At 45.2% G+C, this 16430-nt stretch overlaps 1 protein-coding gene across 1 annotated transcript in view; it reads right to left on the bottom strand.

The window, feature by feature from the left end:
* Window positions 1-1489: 1489 nt before the first annotated feature.
* The window catches only part of LOC130486607 (septin-2), a 54290-nt gene continuing 39349 nt past the window's right edge, over window positions 1490-16430 (bottom strand). Inside the window, exon 12 of the mRNA XM_056859926.1 lies at window positions 1490-1536. The gene's annotated coding sequence lies outside the window, so the exon portion shown is untranslated. The remainder of the gene's footprint in view (window positions 1537-16430) is intronic.

Here is a 16430-nt window from a genome sequence, read left to right as displayed (position 1 = left end):
GCTCCCAATTCCCAGCTTTATGAGTGTAAAGTTGGGTTAGAATTTGCTGGTATTCTGGAGCTGACAACGGAGCCATGGATATAGCTGAGGTGAAATGAAGGCCTCTTGGTTTTCATTACCTGCTTTGCCGGAGGGAAAGTTTTCAGGCCTTCTGACTGCATGTTCAAATTGAACTAACCTCAGTCTTTCAGCTTTCTGGAGTTATGTGCCTGATCTTCAGGCCCACCGGTGTTTTATTCCAGGATCAGACCATGCTTTGGCCTGTACAATTCAGACTTCTGCTTATCCCAATGAGGGCTGAAGATTCTTCATCCTCATTTTCTTCTCTGGAGACAGCAATCCCACTACTTTGAGACCATGTTTTGGGATGAGAGCCAAGAAGTACAGAGACCTAGGAATTGTGTCATAATTTTGGCCTTTAAACTCCAATGTATTCAGACCCAAAGATTAGAATATGTGCACCAAAACAAAAAGTTGTGGTTAAGTTTCCTGGAAGTGTTCTTCACAGGCCCAGAAACCAGGAGGGACACTCAGTTTCCTCTAGAATTCCACAAACACACACTTTCCTTATTTCCTGAAGAGGATTTCTCCTTTCTGCTTATTCATTTCATCAGCAATACAGAATGAAAGGATAAACTCACACAGGTAGTTTTCTCATGTTTATTCCATTTATTACAAAATGCTAAGGGAAGTTAATGTCGTGGTACATATAAAATGTTTTGTTGTTCTCTCAACCGAGGGAACCAAAAATGGCTTCAACAGAAACTGTTGTTGATTAGTACCTGCAAACCCAGGATGGGTCTTTTAGGAGGTCCCCATGAACAATTTTGGCATACCAGGTATTTGCATTGATTTAAGGCATTGTGGGTTAAGGGATGTTCAATATTGTGCTCCCATGATTCTTGTAACTTTAGTGTTCTGTACCTTTTCCTTCCCCCCCCCCTTTTAAAGAAAGCACCTGAAAGAATTCTACCCTAACAATCTAAGGAAAGCACAGCCTAGAGAGGTGGGCATTTTTGGGACATACGACTGTGAGAAAAGAATCCTATGGACTAGAAACAAGCCGTACCATCATTCTACTTACTAAGTAAAATGTAACTTGGTCAGGGCACAAAGCACATACATACATTTACAGAAAACAGCTTATCCTAGTGAGAAAGCCATGGTTCATCACCCTACTCTTCAAAGCTTACGTACACATAGTAGGAGCCTATTAGCTTTATGAATGAAAGCAAAAATGGAGACAGAAAAAAGAAAAAACGGGGGGGAACCTGACACTGTATGCAGGAGAACATTAGTACCAAGAAGATGAGAAAAAGATATAAGCTAACATGATTACCGACGGGTGTGTGTGTATATATATATATGTATATCATAAGAGGGAGAGGCTGCTTTCCAATTGGATCTTCCAAGACTTTCGGCTGCGTCTCGCAACATCCAGCACCACATACAAGCATTATTCCATTGGTGTTTGCTAGCATCGTCATTTGATTTGAAGTAAAGCACGGACCCATTTTCAAGAGGATCGTAGAACTGCTGTGGAAGAAGAAATGCAGTAGTTTAGAAAGCAGACAGAGCCTTCTCTGAGGTGGCACCAGGACTGTGCCACCTCCCCTAAGAGGAGGGTTTATTTATTCATTCATTTTCACCCCATCTTTGTTCTCAGTGGAAATCCAAAGTGGCTTTGCCAGTCTCCTCTTAGGTATCAAGCCCAGGCACTTTCATTTCTAAGAAGCTCTCTATCCTGCCTGAGGCCAGGCTCAGGGAGGCTCACAACCATTAACATGTCACAAAACACAGCAAAAATATACAGAAATACAATTCAGTACTGGTTTTAAAACCGAACAGTTCTAAAGATAAAATCAAACAGGCGCTCAATTTTTGGCACACAGGGCCGCAGCCAGCCCGGAGAGAGCAGTCAAGGTCCCCTATTTAAATGATGTAATGGAATATAAAGCAACAGAAGGGGAAGGCAGGGGGGCCAGCTGTGATTGCAAAACTGAAAGATGGGCTAGGAAGATTTTAATAAATACAAATAAAAGGTAGAGAAAAGTGGGGTATAAAAACCAACTTTTCTTCTTGCCCATTCATCAAAACATATGTCATTTGAGATAAGACAAGTGGCAACTGAGGACAGGGTCTTCTCTGTGGTGGTACCCGGTCTGCAGAACACCTTCTTCATAACTAGACATCTGGCGCCAACTCTTCTATTAAGTACCAGGTAAATATTGACTTTTTCCAGACCTTTTGGTCAACAGCGACATGATTTATGGCTAGTTTTTTGTTTGCTTGGACTAGGGATTTATGGCAGTTTATCTTGCACTACTACATACCGACTGTAAGCCCCTTTGAGCAAACTTGCTGGAAGGGCACAATAAAGGCATTACTGACAAATGTTATTCAGGCACATTTGTCCACTGTATGTCCCACAGAATGGATGGATGTTCTAATCCTACACACCTGAGTCATTCACACTTATAAGGGCTGAAGTTTGCCGTTTCCCTTCCTTTTTTTGCATGGGGACTTAAGCACCAAGCACAGGCTGAATGCTGGAGAAGAGGAGGTTGAGGATAGAAATGATAGCTCTCTTTAAGTATTTGAAGGGAGGTGTTCCTGTTGGCAGCAGAGGATAGGACTCACAATAATGGGTTTACATTGCGGGTGGAAAGGTACCAGCTGGATATTAGGGGGGGAATTTACAATAAGAGTTGTTCAACAGTGGAATCAGCTACCTAGGGAGGTTGTAAGTTCCCCCTCACTGGCAGTCTTTAAGCAGCGGCTGGACAAGCACTTGTCAGGGACGCTCTAGGCCGATCCTGCATTAAGCCAGGGGTTGGACTACATGGCCTGTATGGCCCCTTCCAACTCTATGATTCTATGCTTCTACAAGGAATTGGGGTAGGAGTAGGGAAAGTGAAACTGCCTTTCCCAGGATCACAATGCAAAATTCAAGCTCAGCATGAGATTGCCCACTCGAGAGCAGAGCAGCCTCCTTCTGCAGACATGCTCGACAGACCACAGGACTACGTCTGGCTCCAGAGGCTCAAGAGCCACCCCGCACACAAGCTCCTTCTCACTGGCCCCCTGCCAGATGACTTCAAGGCTGAATATAGCTCCCTTACGCTTGAAGCTTTACAACATTTAACGAGAACAGAGGAAGCAGGACTCAAATCTATTTTTAATCCTGTTCTCAGCCCACTCCTCACTCCTGGCAGACTCGCATGCGCTGCCTTGCCCTCTTCCTCTTCAAAATGAGAGCCGGAGGATCGCTCCTTTAACACGGGTGAAGCCCTGGTTAGTATTTAGATGGCAGACCACCAGAGAAGTCCAGGGTTGCTATGCAGAGGCAGGCAATGGCAAACAACCTCTGAACGTCTCTTGCCTTGAAAACCCTACAGGGCTGGCCATTGGTTGTGGTTTAACGGCAGTTTCCACCACCTTTCATCTGAATGCAGCCAAAGTCTCTCACCTTGGCTTTCCAAAGAACGTGCTCCCTGCATCTGAAACCTCTGGCCTTTATTAAGGACAAATGTTTTGCAGTGAAGAGGAGGGGAAATCCCACATCCTGCACGTAGGAAACCAAAATGTTATCATGCCAGCACGGTTGTGGCATGTAAACTTACTTGAACTCAAGTAAGCAGTAGTGTCTGTTACACTGAGATTCAACAGTATTTAAGGTCTTGAACTGTAAAAGCTGAGAGAACGAACAGGTCTCTAGGGCGCTGGTACTAAAAGAAATCATTGCATTCAGGTAAGGAAGGGTACTAGAGATAACACACCACTGATTTCTTTTGCTTGTAATGATGCAGAACGGTGCTACATATGTAGTGTAAGAATAATTAATCTGCAATATATATACTTCATTCTAAAAATTATTCTTTGTGCTTTTCAGAACGTCTGCAACAGGATACTCCTTAGTCCCAGTGAATGCACTGATATTTTGATATTTATTCAACTGTGTAGATTCTTCATCTTCCACAACACTTTGAGACAGCTTAAAAACACAATAAATTAAAAACAAGGGACATCCTAAAATACAAACAATCAATAAACAGACAAACAAACCAGCAGAGCAGCAGCAAACCAAATTCAGCAAAGAACAAAAATATACCAAATGCCACACCCTCTCTGGCATGAAGTTACCTTTGCCAGTCACCCAAAAGCCAACAATGAAGACATCAAATTTCCCTCGAAGGGAATTCCAGAGTTTTGGTGCCACCGCTGAGAAGGCCCCATGTAACCATGCTTCAGCCAAGCATTCAAGAAATATCTAAAGATCCAGGTAAGTTCATGTGGGAGGAAGTGATCCTTGGTGTCCGCAGGACCCAGACTACTCAAGATTGCTACTTACAGATTTTGCAGTCGGTCTTCCCTCAGACGTTTCTATTGTGTTGTTGCTTAAAAACAGAGCTTGTATTGCCAGATATCATCACACCAAACTATTCTGAAATAGGTCCACAGCTCAACATTTACTGCTAGCATATTTGCTCACTTCTTCCCAATAACACCTAAAAACATCCAAACTAAACTGCTGGATTAAAATCTACATTTTGTTCCTGGGTCTTGTGAAACCGATTTAACAGGCCTGGCTCTAGCTCACTCCACCCACTGGACAAGGAACTTCAGTTTTGTGAGGACACTGAGATTTCCCAACCCATTTTCAGGCTCGTCACAACTATGTTCAAGGTTCCTCTGGGAAGGGAGGGGAAGCCATTAAAACCAGTACAAGTGTAGCCACAAATCAACCTTATGTTTCTGGCTACAGAATGATGGAGTGGCACCCTTAAATTTTCCTAACAGCTTTTAACTTTTCAATTGTACACTGAGGAGACCGCCTGGTCTAAGCGTCTTTGACATTCCCTTTTGCAGTAAAGGAATTTATTTTTTATCTGGCCTGTCTATTGAAGTCATGCAAACAGGTTGCAGGAAAACCAAGAGCTTGAACCACCAAAACGGGCCTACCACTATGTTTGTTTTTAAAAACTCAAAGACTACTGAGGATTTATCCCCATCCTGTTTTTGATCCTGATCCACTAGGGGTTTTTATAACATGGGCAGCTTTGCATGGAATTCCAGCAATAAGTAGCTTTATGCCTCCTGTGTTGATACAGCTGTGCTAGAATTAATGTTCAGTGCTTCAGGTAACAGCATGGGAAGATACTGAAATATTTGGGATGCTCCCTTCAGGGGAAATAGTACAGAAGACCAAGGCTCATGTCATCAGTAAACAAAAGCAGCCATTGCGAAGATCCATCTCAGCAAAGCCCTCAGCACTAGGGTTGCCAACCTCCAGGTAATAGCTGGAGATCTCCTGCTATTACAACTGATCTCCAGCCGATAGAGATCAGTTCACCTGGAGAAAATGGCCACTTTGGCAATTGGACTCTATGGCATTGAAGTCCCTCCCCAAACCCCGCCCTCCTCAGGCTCTGCCGCAAAAACCTCCCACCGATGGCGAAGAGGGACCTGGCAATCCTACTCAGCATAGTCAAAGGGAGTTTACCCAAGGATCCAGGGGGGAGCCTAAGATCTCTTTAGGGTAGAAAAGAGTAAGCGCCTCAGCAAAGGGCTCAGCACAGCCCAAGACATTTCTGTTGTTCTGAGGCAGAATAACCAACTAAGGAGCTTGAAAACCCTACGAGGTCACCATAAATCAGCTGTGACTTGACGGCATACACACACACACACACACAGATTGGGAGGGGGCTACAGTTCAGTAGAAGAGCGCCTGCTTTGCATGCAGGGGGGTTGTCAGGTTTAATCACTGGCATCCCCAAATCAAGATCCCAGGTTAAGACTGGGAAGGGACCTCTGTCTAAGAATCTGGGGCAGCTCTACCGGTCAGAGTAGATACCATGGGGCTAGATAGGTCAATTATACCAGGCAGCTTCAGGTACATTCATAATCCCATTTTTTGAAAAAGGTATTTTGACAGTCCAAGCCCACCCAGATAAGAGTCTGATTGCTCATTCCAAAAGAAGGCTGTTCTAGCAGACTGGAATGGAGGTCAAGGATGCATCCAGACGGAAGTCTCTCACATGGCCTGATGAGTCCATTAAGGCTACGCCAGAAGCATGAGAAGCACTGGTACAAAGCAAGGAAGGGTTCCGTGCAATAATCCCTCACTTGGACTCTGCCAGCAATGCCCACCTTGCTACACACACACACACACCCCGTGTCTGCCAGTGGGACTAAGGGATATTGAAAGAACCAAACAACTGCTAGCTGTCATATTTTCTGAAGTGAGAGGAACTAAGATACTCTGACCATCTAGCAGCGGTGGCAACCTTGTCCTTCCTGCACCAATCATATTCAACCCAATTATGTATGTGTGGTTCCCCCCCTCCATTTCATCTTAATACTGCTGCATAATGCAGAGGAGGGCTTTGTCATCCTAGCCGACATTTCTCACTGACCCACCGGTTTTATTTTCGGATTTACTTATTTTTTTGCACTGATCCATTATGATGGGAGAGTTCATTGAACTCAAAAGAACTCTAATTTCCTTTGTAACTTTTACTTGCTCCAGAGGAACAGGGTTACTCCACTGCGACTCGGGTTTATCAAATTGCCTTCCAGGTCTACGATATGGATGTATCCAGCATCTCAGAGATTCCCTATTTGGAAGCAACCTTAGCTGAACACAAAATAAAACTAGAATTTTAAGGGCAAAAGACACCCAATAGCTGCAGTACGGTCTTTCCTCATTTTGATAAGGCAAATCATATTCCTTGGCAAAATACATGCACAAATAAGGAAACAACAGTTAACTATGAGCAGAAGCTAAAGAAAATCATTCAAAAATAAATCACCGACCAGGACGGTGGAAGAACATTCCGAGAAAGGGTAGCTGGCTGGAGCTACGAACCAGAGTCCCGAAGATTTGAGAGCATTTAGGTTGGCCGAGTGAGGGCAAATGAGTTGCAGGATATTAGCCCAGCTCAGAAAGAACCATGTGAGTTGGGTTTTGCTCACTCTTACCTCAAGGATTAGAAAGCTTAATGTAAAGTAAACCCCAAATCCTGTTTTAGCACAAATATTAAATATTTATTGTACTTTCAAATTACACAGCACCTTTTTTTTTTTACTAGCAATGCAAGGTTTTAAGAACATTAATATCTAAGCTGCTCACATTCCATGCCAGCACTGTGCGCTAGTTTATTTATTTTATTGAGGGAATTTACATGTCACCTCTCCAGAGGCTGGCCCAAGAAGACTCAAAAATGAAAACAATACTATAAATCCATTTTTAAAAATCAACATAAATTATTATTAGGGGGGAAAGCCATGGGTTTACAAACAGCATAAAACAACCATGGTGCAGCCTTTAAAAAACAACATAACACCGGCTTCAAGCTAGAAGCAGACTGTACATTTTTAAAAGATTATTTTGGCCCAGTGTCAAGAGGACAGTAAGAAAGGAGCCAGGTGAGCCTCAAGGGGGGAAGACTATCCAAAGGTGAGGGGCCGGCACCGAAAAGGCCCCATCAGTAGCCACCATGTGTCTTACCATAGTACCTCCTCCTAAGAGAGACTGCAGTGTGGTGACTACAGTGCTTGGTTTGCAAATGGGAAATCCATTTGGCCACAAAGAACAGTGAAGAAGAAGAAGAAGAGTTGGTTTTTATATGCTGACTTTCTCTACCACTTAAGGGAGACTCAAACCGGCTTACAATCACCTTCCCTTCCCCTCCCCACAACAGACACCCTGTGAGGTAGGTGGGGCTGAGAGAGCTCTAAGAGAACTGTAACTAGCCCAAGGTCACCTAGATGGCTTCATGTGTAGGAGTGGGGAAACCAACCTGGTTCACCAGATTGGTGTCTGCCGCTCCTGTGGAGGAGTGGGGAATCAAACCCGGTTCTCCAGATCAGAGTCTACCTATCCAAACCACCACTCTTAACCACTACACCACGCTGTGGGCAGTCTGGGACAAATAACTATGTTGGCCAAGCCTAACTGACAGGGTTGTTGTGAGGATACAAATGAAAGACTCACATACAGAACTGTGAGCTCCAGGGAAGACAGGTGTTAAAGCAACTAAATGTGACTTCATGGATCTACCGTATTTTGTAAATTACCCATTGCTGGTTTTACTGTGGCTTATTTTCCATTGCTTCAGGAGGCATTAGCCGGTCCTGTTCATATGACAAACGCCGTTTATGATGTTTCATTCACTTTTCAGGCATTGCATTTGTATTGCTCCAGATCAGTCAGCTGCCCCGAGAGCACAGGAGACAAGAACACCATTATATTATGAACAAATCAATAAGAACCCAAGAAAACAAAGGCGCTTCTCGGTCTGCAGTATGGAGAGCCACAACCTCCTTAATAAAGATCCTTGCCATATGTATGGCATTCATGGGGTCCCGTGAATACTTATAAGCAAGGTGGGGGAGGGGAGTGATGCAGGACTTCCTCCTTTAGCAAAGCCACAGATCTTTGGATCAACAAGAATCAGCGACATGAAGGATCAGCAATTTTTGTTTCTGACTCTCCCATCAAAGGGGAAGGAGCCCCCGTTCTGCCGTATGGGGAGCCATGACCCCCTTAAGAAAGATCCTTGCCATATGAATGGCATTCATGGGGCCCCATGAACCCTTACAAGTAAGGTGGGGGAGGGGAGCGATGCAGGACTTCCTCCTTTAGCAAAGCCACAGATTTTTGGATCAACACGAATCAGCAACATGAAAGATCAGCAATTTTTGTTTCTGTCTCTCCCATCAAAGGGGAAGGAGCCCATTGTAAGTCGCCAAGTGAACCGTAACGAGGCAAATCACAACACATCCCTACCGATGTGCTGACGTGACTCGGGGAAGACAATGCCGGCCGAGCGGTTGATCCAGCCTTAAGTTAGAACAACATCCTACCAGCTACACCAGGTGGAGACTCCGAAGACCCAAAAATTCTGCCTAAGCTTCACATTCCAGCCGTCAGAAGCCGCAGGCACAAATGTGCTCTTCCCCAGATGACTTTCCTCATCACATCAGTTTGGCAATGGACCATGATTAAGTCTGGTCGCTATGGCGATGCGGCACATATTTTTCTTTTAAAATCCCATGTAACCATTATCGCAGGGAGCAGGGCTTGTTTTTGAATCCTTTGTAATATTCCTGTCAGAAGCATGACTAACAGTTTTAAAAGCAAGATAAAACCACAGGATTGGGAGGGGACGAAGTGGTTTGAGACAGCAGCAGCAGCAGAAGCAGCAGCAGCAGAATTATTATTATTATTATTAATGTTCTAATATCCAATGCTGTGGAAACAAGAAGATGTCCCAGAACTGGAAAGATGGCAAGATAAGTTGGCTGAATATGCAGTGATGGTGAAATTATCTAATTTGTTAAAAAGGAGAATCGATGGAAGAATTTCAGAAGAAATGGGTGTCTTATTACGAATATGCACTTAAGGCAGGGGTGGGGAACGTCAGGCCCGGGGGTCTGGCCCTTCATGGGTCCTGGCAGATCTCTAGCTCAGAAGGATGCTGCCCTGCCTGAATCTCTTGGGCCCAGATGGGGATGGCAGAGCTCAAAAGCGAGTCACTCTATGTGGCAGACACTCGGAGCCGTCTACGGTTGTGCCTCTTGGCTAAATGTTTGACCAAATATAGCAGGCTAATTTTTCAGTTGATAATTTTTGTATGGCCCGTGAATGATGTTATAAATATCCAAATGGCCCTTGGCAGAAAAAAGGTTCCTCACCCCTGACTTAAGGTGTAATTCAGAAAAGTAGGAGAGTGTAGCGAAGCCAGAAGAGTGAGAGTGAGCTCAGTCAAAAATAGCTATAAAAAATATTGAACAATCTTTAAGTTGGGAATGGGAAAGTTATTGGAACAGTTAGGTAAGCAATAATAATAAAAGCAGATATAATAGCAATGGTTATAGAACAGTATATTAAGCAGATTAACTTTTTTTGTTTAATGCGAGCTTTTGTAAAGGCAATTGTTTACCGGAACCCCGAGAAGAGTGGGGGAAAAAAAGACTGTGTGAATGTGTATGTTTGTTATTGTTTTATCTGTTTTATTTTAAAAATTCAATAAAATATGCTTATAAAAATGTTTTAATATCATCTCAGACCATGCAGGAAACAACTGCAACTAATAGCTATGAGTTAAAACCAAAATCAAGGAAGGATCCACATTCCCAGAAGTTCAACATCCAACAAGCTCATCAGGAAAGAGGAAATGGCAACCAAACACAGCATAACAGCTGAAAAATAACTTGTCCCCCAATTTATCTGCTTGCTTGGAGAATTTTTATCCCACCTTTCTGCCACAGAGGAGCTCGAAGAAGCTCAACGCGCACGATAAAGCCACTGTGCAGTTTGTTTTTAAATGCTCGAGCATTAAAACACAGAAACCTCCACCTGCGCTCTGGCTGTACAGTCCCAGGAGGACTATACCACATGGTTTTACCAAACATGCAGCTCAGCTGTTGGTCTTTGGGCTTTCAGAACATTGCTATAGCTCTCTCAAGTTATGAGACTTAATCTTCATTGCCTGTTTAGCACAGCACAGGATGAAGCTGTCCAATGATTAACTCAAGTCTGCAGGCTCAACTTTTTTTTTTGGCTGCAGACATAAGGTTGCCAACTGCCAGGTAGCAGCAGGAGATCTCCTGCTAATTCAACTGATCTCCAGCCGATAGAGATCAGATCACCTGGAGAAAAATGGCAGCTTTGGAAATGGAACTCTATGGCATTGAAGTCCCTCCCCTCCCAAAACCCCACCCTCTTCAGGATCCGCCCCCAAAATCTCCCACCGGTTGCAAAGAGGGACCTGGCAACCCTATGCAGACACCAATAAAACAACATGCAGGTTTTCTGAACTGGAAAATGAGGCCAATGGTTTATTATTATTGGTGTCTCATATCTACATAGATATTTTCTCCTTAAGAAATTTGCAAAGAAGAGTCAGTTTTTATACCCCGGTTTTCTCTAAGGAAACTCAAACCGGCTTACAATCGACTTCCCTTCTCCTCCCCACAACAGACACCTTGTGAAGTAGGTGGGGCTGAGAGAATTTAGAGAGAACTGTGACTAGCCCAAGGTCACCCAGCAGGCTTCATGTGGAGGAGCGGGGAATCAAACCCGGTTCTCCAGATTAGAGTGCACCACTCTTAACCACTACACCAGGCTGGTGTAGTGCAAAATAAATGAATAAGCAAACCCCTTCAGTTTGTTCTCTCTCTCTCAAAGCTTTGCCTGTTTGGATCGAATTCCATCTGCTGTTAAGTTTGTCAGGATAAACTATCACTGCAGGAGTGCAACTAAAATGCAGAGCAAAGGAAACAACCTGTCTTTTGACCTCACCAGGGGCAATGCAGCGGATACCCTGGCACACCATATTCTCTCTCGGCCTGGTGCACCAAAGATCTTGTTCGCCTGAGAATGTCAGGGGTCGAACCCAGCACTCGGACACGTTACGTGATCTGCCACAGAGCTGGGGTGGGGGGGACTCGTTGTCCTGCTGGTCCACACAGCTAATTTCGTGCTTCATAAAACTGTCCCCAGTCAACCTGGCAGAGGCATGCTCACGGCACGCCAAACAGGGCAACGGTTGTGCAATCCCGTTATCAAACATTCCACGAGCCGTCCACACAACGTCTACCATCTCCAGCCAGACATCCTCCCGAGCCAACAAGCAAATGTTCCACCTATCTGAACGCTGCCGCCGTGCTCCTCTCCCATCTTTTCATGAGCCAGTTTTTTTATCTCGTGACCCGCTCCGGCCATAAGCCTCCTTGCGGTATCTGAGCACCTCTGAGCGTTCGCTATCTCTTGTTTATAAAGCTGAGGGTAGAATATATCGGAATTATGAGAAGAATGTTACAATGTTCTAGCAGCCCAGGAAAAATACAGTGCATTTTGCCCTGTACTTAAAACATAACACCCAACCCAAATTCTATCTGGTCTGAGCAACTATCTCAGCAGAGACTGCTCGATATTTTTTCATGCTGGAACAAACAAGAGAGGGAAGCTCTCCGCTAATGCCATCTCCAAAAAGGGTTTAGGATTCTCCCGGCACTAAATCAAATCAATCCTTAAGATTTCCATTACATAAAGTGCTCGGAGACCACAACTGCCTTCAATCACAAACCCAGCGCACTTGGCATGCAGTCTGCAGCACTTTAAAAAAAATAATTTGGTTTTGTAAGCCTGAAGCACAATCCAGCAAAGGATTTCTGTACAAGTCTGACTGAAAAGCAAGCAGCAACGTAGGTGGGCAGGGCTGAACCCGGACTCTGGGTTGGCATTGTAGGGCATCTGCCAAGGCCCAGAAGGGGGGCCCTCCGCTGGCCGGAGGTGCTTGGTTCGTCTGGTCCTATCAAGAACAGGAGGGGATGACGGGGCGCCAGTCTTTTGTACTCCTTGCCAGTGCCAGCGTGGTGTAGTGGTTAAGAGTGGTGGTTTGGAGTGGTGGATTCTGATCTGGAGAACTGGGTTTGGTTCCCCACTCCTCCACATGAGAGGCGGATAGGGTTTCCAGGTCCCTCTTCGCCACCTGCAGGAGGTTTTTGGGGTGGAGCCTGAGGAGGGTGGGGTTTGGGGAGGGGAGGGACTTCAATGCCATATAGTCCAATCGCCGAAGTGGCCATTTTCTCCAAGTAAACTGATCTATATTGGCTAGAGATCTGTCGTAATAGCAAGAAATCTCCTGCTAGTACCTGGAGGCTGGCAACCCTAGTGGCGGAGGCTAATCTGGTGAAGTGGGTTTGTTTCCCCACTCCCACACATGAAGCCAGCTGGGTGACCTTGGGCTAGTCACACTCTCTCAGCCTCACCTACCTCACAGGGTGTCTGTTGTGGAGACAGGAAGGTGATTATAAGCCGGTTTGATTCTTCCTTTAAGTGAGAGAGAAAGTTGGCGTATAAAAACCAACTCTTCTTCGTCTGCCAGCAGGGCTTAAAGGAGCAGGGAAAGCTCGCTCTCTGCTCCCTCCACCAGGAGGATTTGTATGAATGCAAACAAAGCAGTAGCATGCTTAGTAGAGAGGGGGAACACCAGAGGACAGCCTAATTTGAAGCTCTCCCTGAATGATCCCAGATCCAACCTTTAATTTCTTCTGGCTCCTGAAGCGTTCTGAATAGAATAAAACTAAACAGAAAAGTGCCTCAAAAGTTTCCTTTGGGCTTAACCAGGAGGCTTTGTGCACCTGGGCTTCGATATTGCTTCCACGCACTTTTGTTTGAATAAAGCCGAATTGACTTAAAACCAGGGACCTGTGGTTGAGCCTTCCGAGGCACGGGAGTGCAGCTGGACGAGAGTGACAGGGGTTCGTCGGCAATTTGGCCTGTGTAGTGGGGGAGGGGGGAGGCAAAGGATGATTTAGACAATTTGAGATAGTGCATTTAAAGCAATGTAACAGCAGCCACTTGGAAAAATGGTAACTGGGAGAGAAGCAGAAATCTCCCTATCTCAACTACTGGGGGTTAAGGAGGATGGCAACAGACACAGAGGACAAAACATTTGGAACAATTACTCCCTTCTTAGAGAGGACATGGAGCCAACTTACCCTGAATCAGCCCATAGGTCTATCAAGCTCAGTAATGTCCATTCATACTGGCAGTGACCCTCCTGAGTCTCAGACAGAGGTCTTTCATATTATCTGCTACTTGATCCTTTTAACTGGAGATGCCAGGGATTGAACCTGGGACCTTCTGCCCAGAGAGCAAGGGCTCTACCGCCGAGCCATGGTCCCTCCCAAATCAACATCCTCTCTTTGCTCACTTCCTTCCCCTTTCATAGGTCAATGCCTTGCTGCACATTAGCATCACACAAGCCTTCTGTATCTTTTAAGTAAAAGATGTTTTCCCAACCAAACTGTGCCCACTACAAAAAGGGCACTGGAATGGTGTGATGGCCCTGGAAGGCATCACAACTGATGGAGGTTGCCATCATAAGGTTTTGGAGCTGCACCTCAAGCCTTGAATCACATGACAGCTTGTAAGCACAAAGAAAGGGCCAGCAGGCAGGGCAAAGGTGTCTTGGAGAAGTTTGAAGTGTTTGGAATCAGAATCATAGAGTTCGAAGGGACCACGAGGGTCATCTAGTCCAACCCCCTGTACAATGCAGGACATTCACAACTACCCCCCCTTACACACACACACAGTGACCCCTACTCCATGACCAGGAGATGGCCAAGATGCCCTCCCTCTCATGAACTGCCTATGGTCATAGAATCAGCATTGCTGACAGATGGCCATCCAGCCTCTGCTTAAAAACCTCCTGGGAAGAAGAGCTCACCACCTCTCGAAGAAGCCTGTTCCACAGAGGCACCGCTCTGTTAGAAAATTCTTCCTAATGTTTGTGGCAAGGGTAGGAAATGCTTGACATCAGCTGTGGCAGAGGCTCACTGGAAGAGCCTCTGGTTTGCACGCAGAAGGTCCCCAGTTCCCTGGCATCTGTAGCTAAAAGGACCTCACAGCAGGTGATGTGAAGCACCTGTACCTGGGACCCTGGAGAACTGCCGCTAGCTAGTCTGAGTGGCTGATACTGACCTTGACGGATCAACGGTCGGATCTGGTCTAAGGCAGCTTCATGCGTGTTTAGTTGGAGGGCAGCCGAGGGCGAGGCTGAAGGAATAACTCTGGCCCAGGGCAGTGATGATTCCATGGAAACAGCAATGCACAGCCAGAACATATCAGGGTGGGTCCATTTGGGAGAGGGAGTCTTCTCCAGACCTGATTCTCTGGCCAAGCGATTGCAAAGGAGGAGGATGTTGATGCGCTGCATGAGGTGAGGCTCATTCTCAAGCTGTCAGTGGTGTGGCAGGCACCAGCCTTTGCCTGCTAGATGAAGAATGCCACCAGCCATGCCCCCATGGAAGCAATGGCTGTACCCTGCTGGGGGGGGAGTGACAAAATACCAAGCGGACGCTGCCCTCCTTGCCGCAGAAAGAGTTCAATGTGAGAAGCCGTTTGCAGGGTGGCCCTGGAAGCTGTCACCTGGGGAAACCTTTTTTTCATAAGCCATTTTTGGTTTTCTACTGGGCCCTGAAGCTAAAATGACTAAACGGAGGCTATCGTACTTTGGTCACATTATGAGAAGACAAGAGTCACTGGAAAAGACAGTCACTGGAAAGACAGTCACTGGAAAGAGTCACTGGAAAAGACAGTCATACTAGGAAAAGTTGAGGGCAGCAGGAAAAGAGGAAGACCCAACAAGAGATGGATTGACTCAATAAAGGAAGCCACAGCCCTCAATTTGCAAGATCTGAGCAAGGCTGTCAAAGATAGGACATTTTGGAGGACTTTGATTCATAGGGTTGCCATAAGTCGGAAGCGACTTGATGGCACTTAACACACACACACGGCTCTAGAGTCATAGGCTGCAGGGACCTGCAATAAACTACAGCTACTGCTGTGCAGCAGACGCGTACAAAAGATTTCCTTTCCATGTCTATTACAAACATTTATTTGAACAATAGCATATTGGATGCCATATGCTCACAGCTCTACTAAACATTTTTCCTCCTTCATGCCGGCCTTGGCCATTTCCTTTCAGCTGTCTTATCCCTGTGACGCTGTTTCCTACAAACACAATCCAAAGTTATTTATTTTTATATTTATACCCAGTCTTTCAGCAGGAAAAAAACAACCCTCAAGGTTTATTAGCCTTGCGGCAGCCAGCTACTTTAAATAATTCAGCGGTCTCTGGATTGTATTTCAGGACAGCAACGACAAAACAGCCCCTAGCAGAAGAGGCCACTGTTTGTTCGAGTGTCCATGGCCGAAATGCGGCCTTGGATAAACTCCACCCTGATGTCCACCAAAAATACTGAAGGTAACAACTGTTAAATGATGCCTAGTTTTAAAGTATGATTTGTTGCCAGATGGCTACTTGTTTTGTTAATTATAATTTTGGGGGTTTTTTAAACCCTGTTTTTAGGCTTTGCGAGTTTATGTTAGATACCCTTACGAGCACATTTCGGGGAACAATGGGCTCAAACTATTTTAACTTAAGAGAAATAAGCTAACTTATTCTGCCCATAAAATACACTAAACATTTCACACTTTTTAGCTCTTGTTTCCCACCTCTGCATCCTGAACTTGTAGGTATTCTTGAAGGCCAGAATTGTGAAGACACGTTTTAGCACAGGCGCTTCAGCTATTAGTGGGTGACACATTCACAACTATGGTTGCTTTCGCTGCTGCCGCTAGAGAACTAAAGGCTTCCCTCTGGTGAAAACACTCACATGGACTTGTGAATTCCCTGTGATTCAAACATTAACAATGTCACAGGTTCCTTAGTCCTACCAGACTCCATAAGAAATATTTGTAGTCTTTAACTTTTGTGTATTAGGACTGTGTACTAAACTGGAAGTCAGAAACAAACAGCTTCAAAAAAAGCCATACTGGGGAAAAAACAGGCTATCCTAAGCAGGTTAACAAGGCCTGGATCCGATTGTCTTATCAGCTTTCTTAAAACACT

This window comes from Euleptes europaea, chromosome 13 (genome assembly GCF_029931775.1).
Source record: "Euleptes europaea isolate rEulEur1 chromosome 13, rEulEur1.hap1, whole genome shotgun sequence".
NCBI lineage: Eukaryota > Metazoa > Chordata > Lepidosauria > Squamata > Sphaerodactylidae > Euleptes > Euleptes europaea.
The sequence above is the reverse complement of the archived record's forward strand: the minus strand, read 5'-3'. Positions and strand labels throughout refer to the sequence as shown.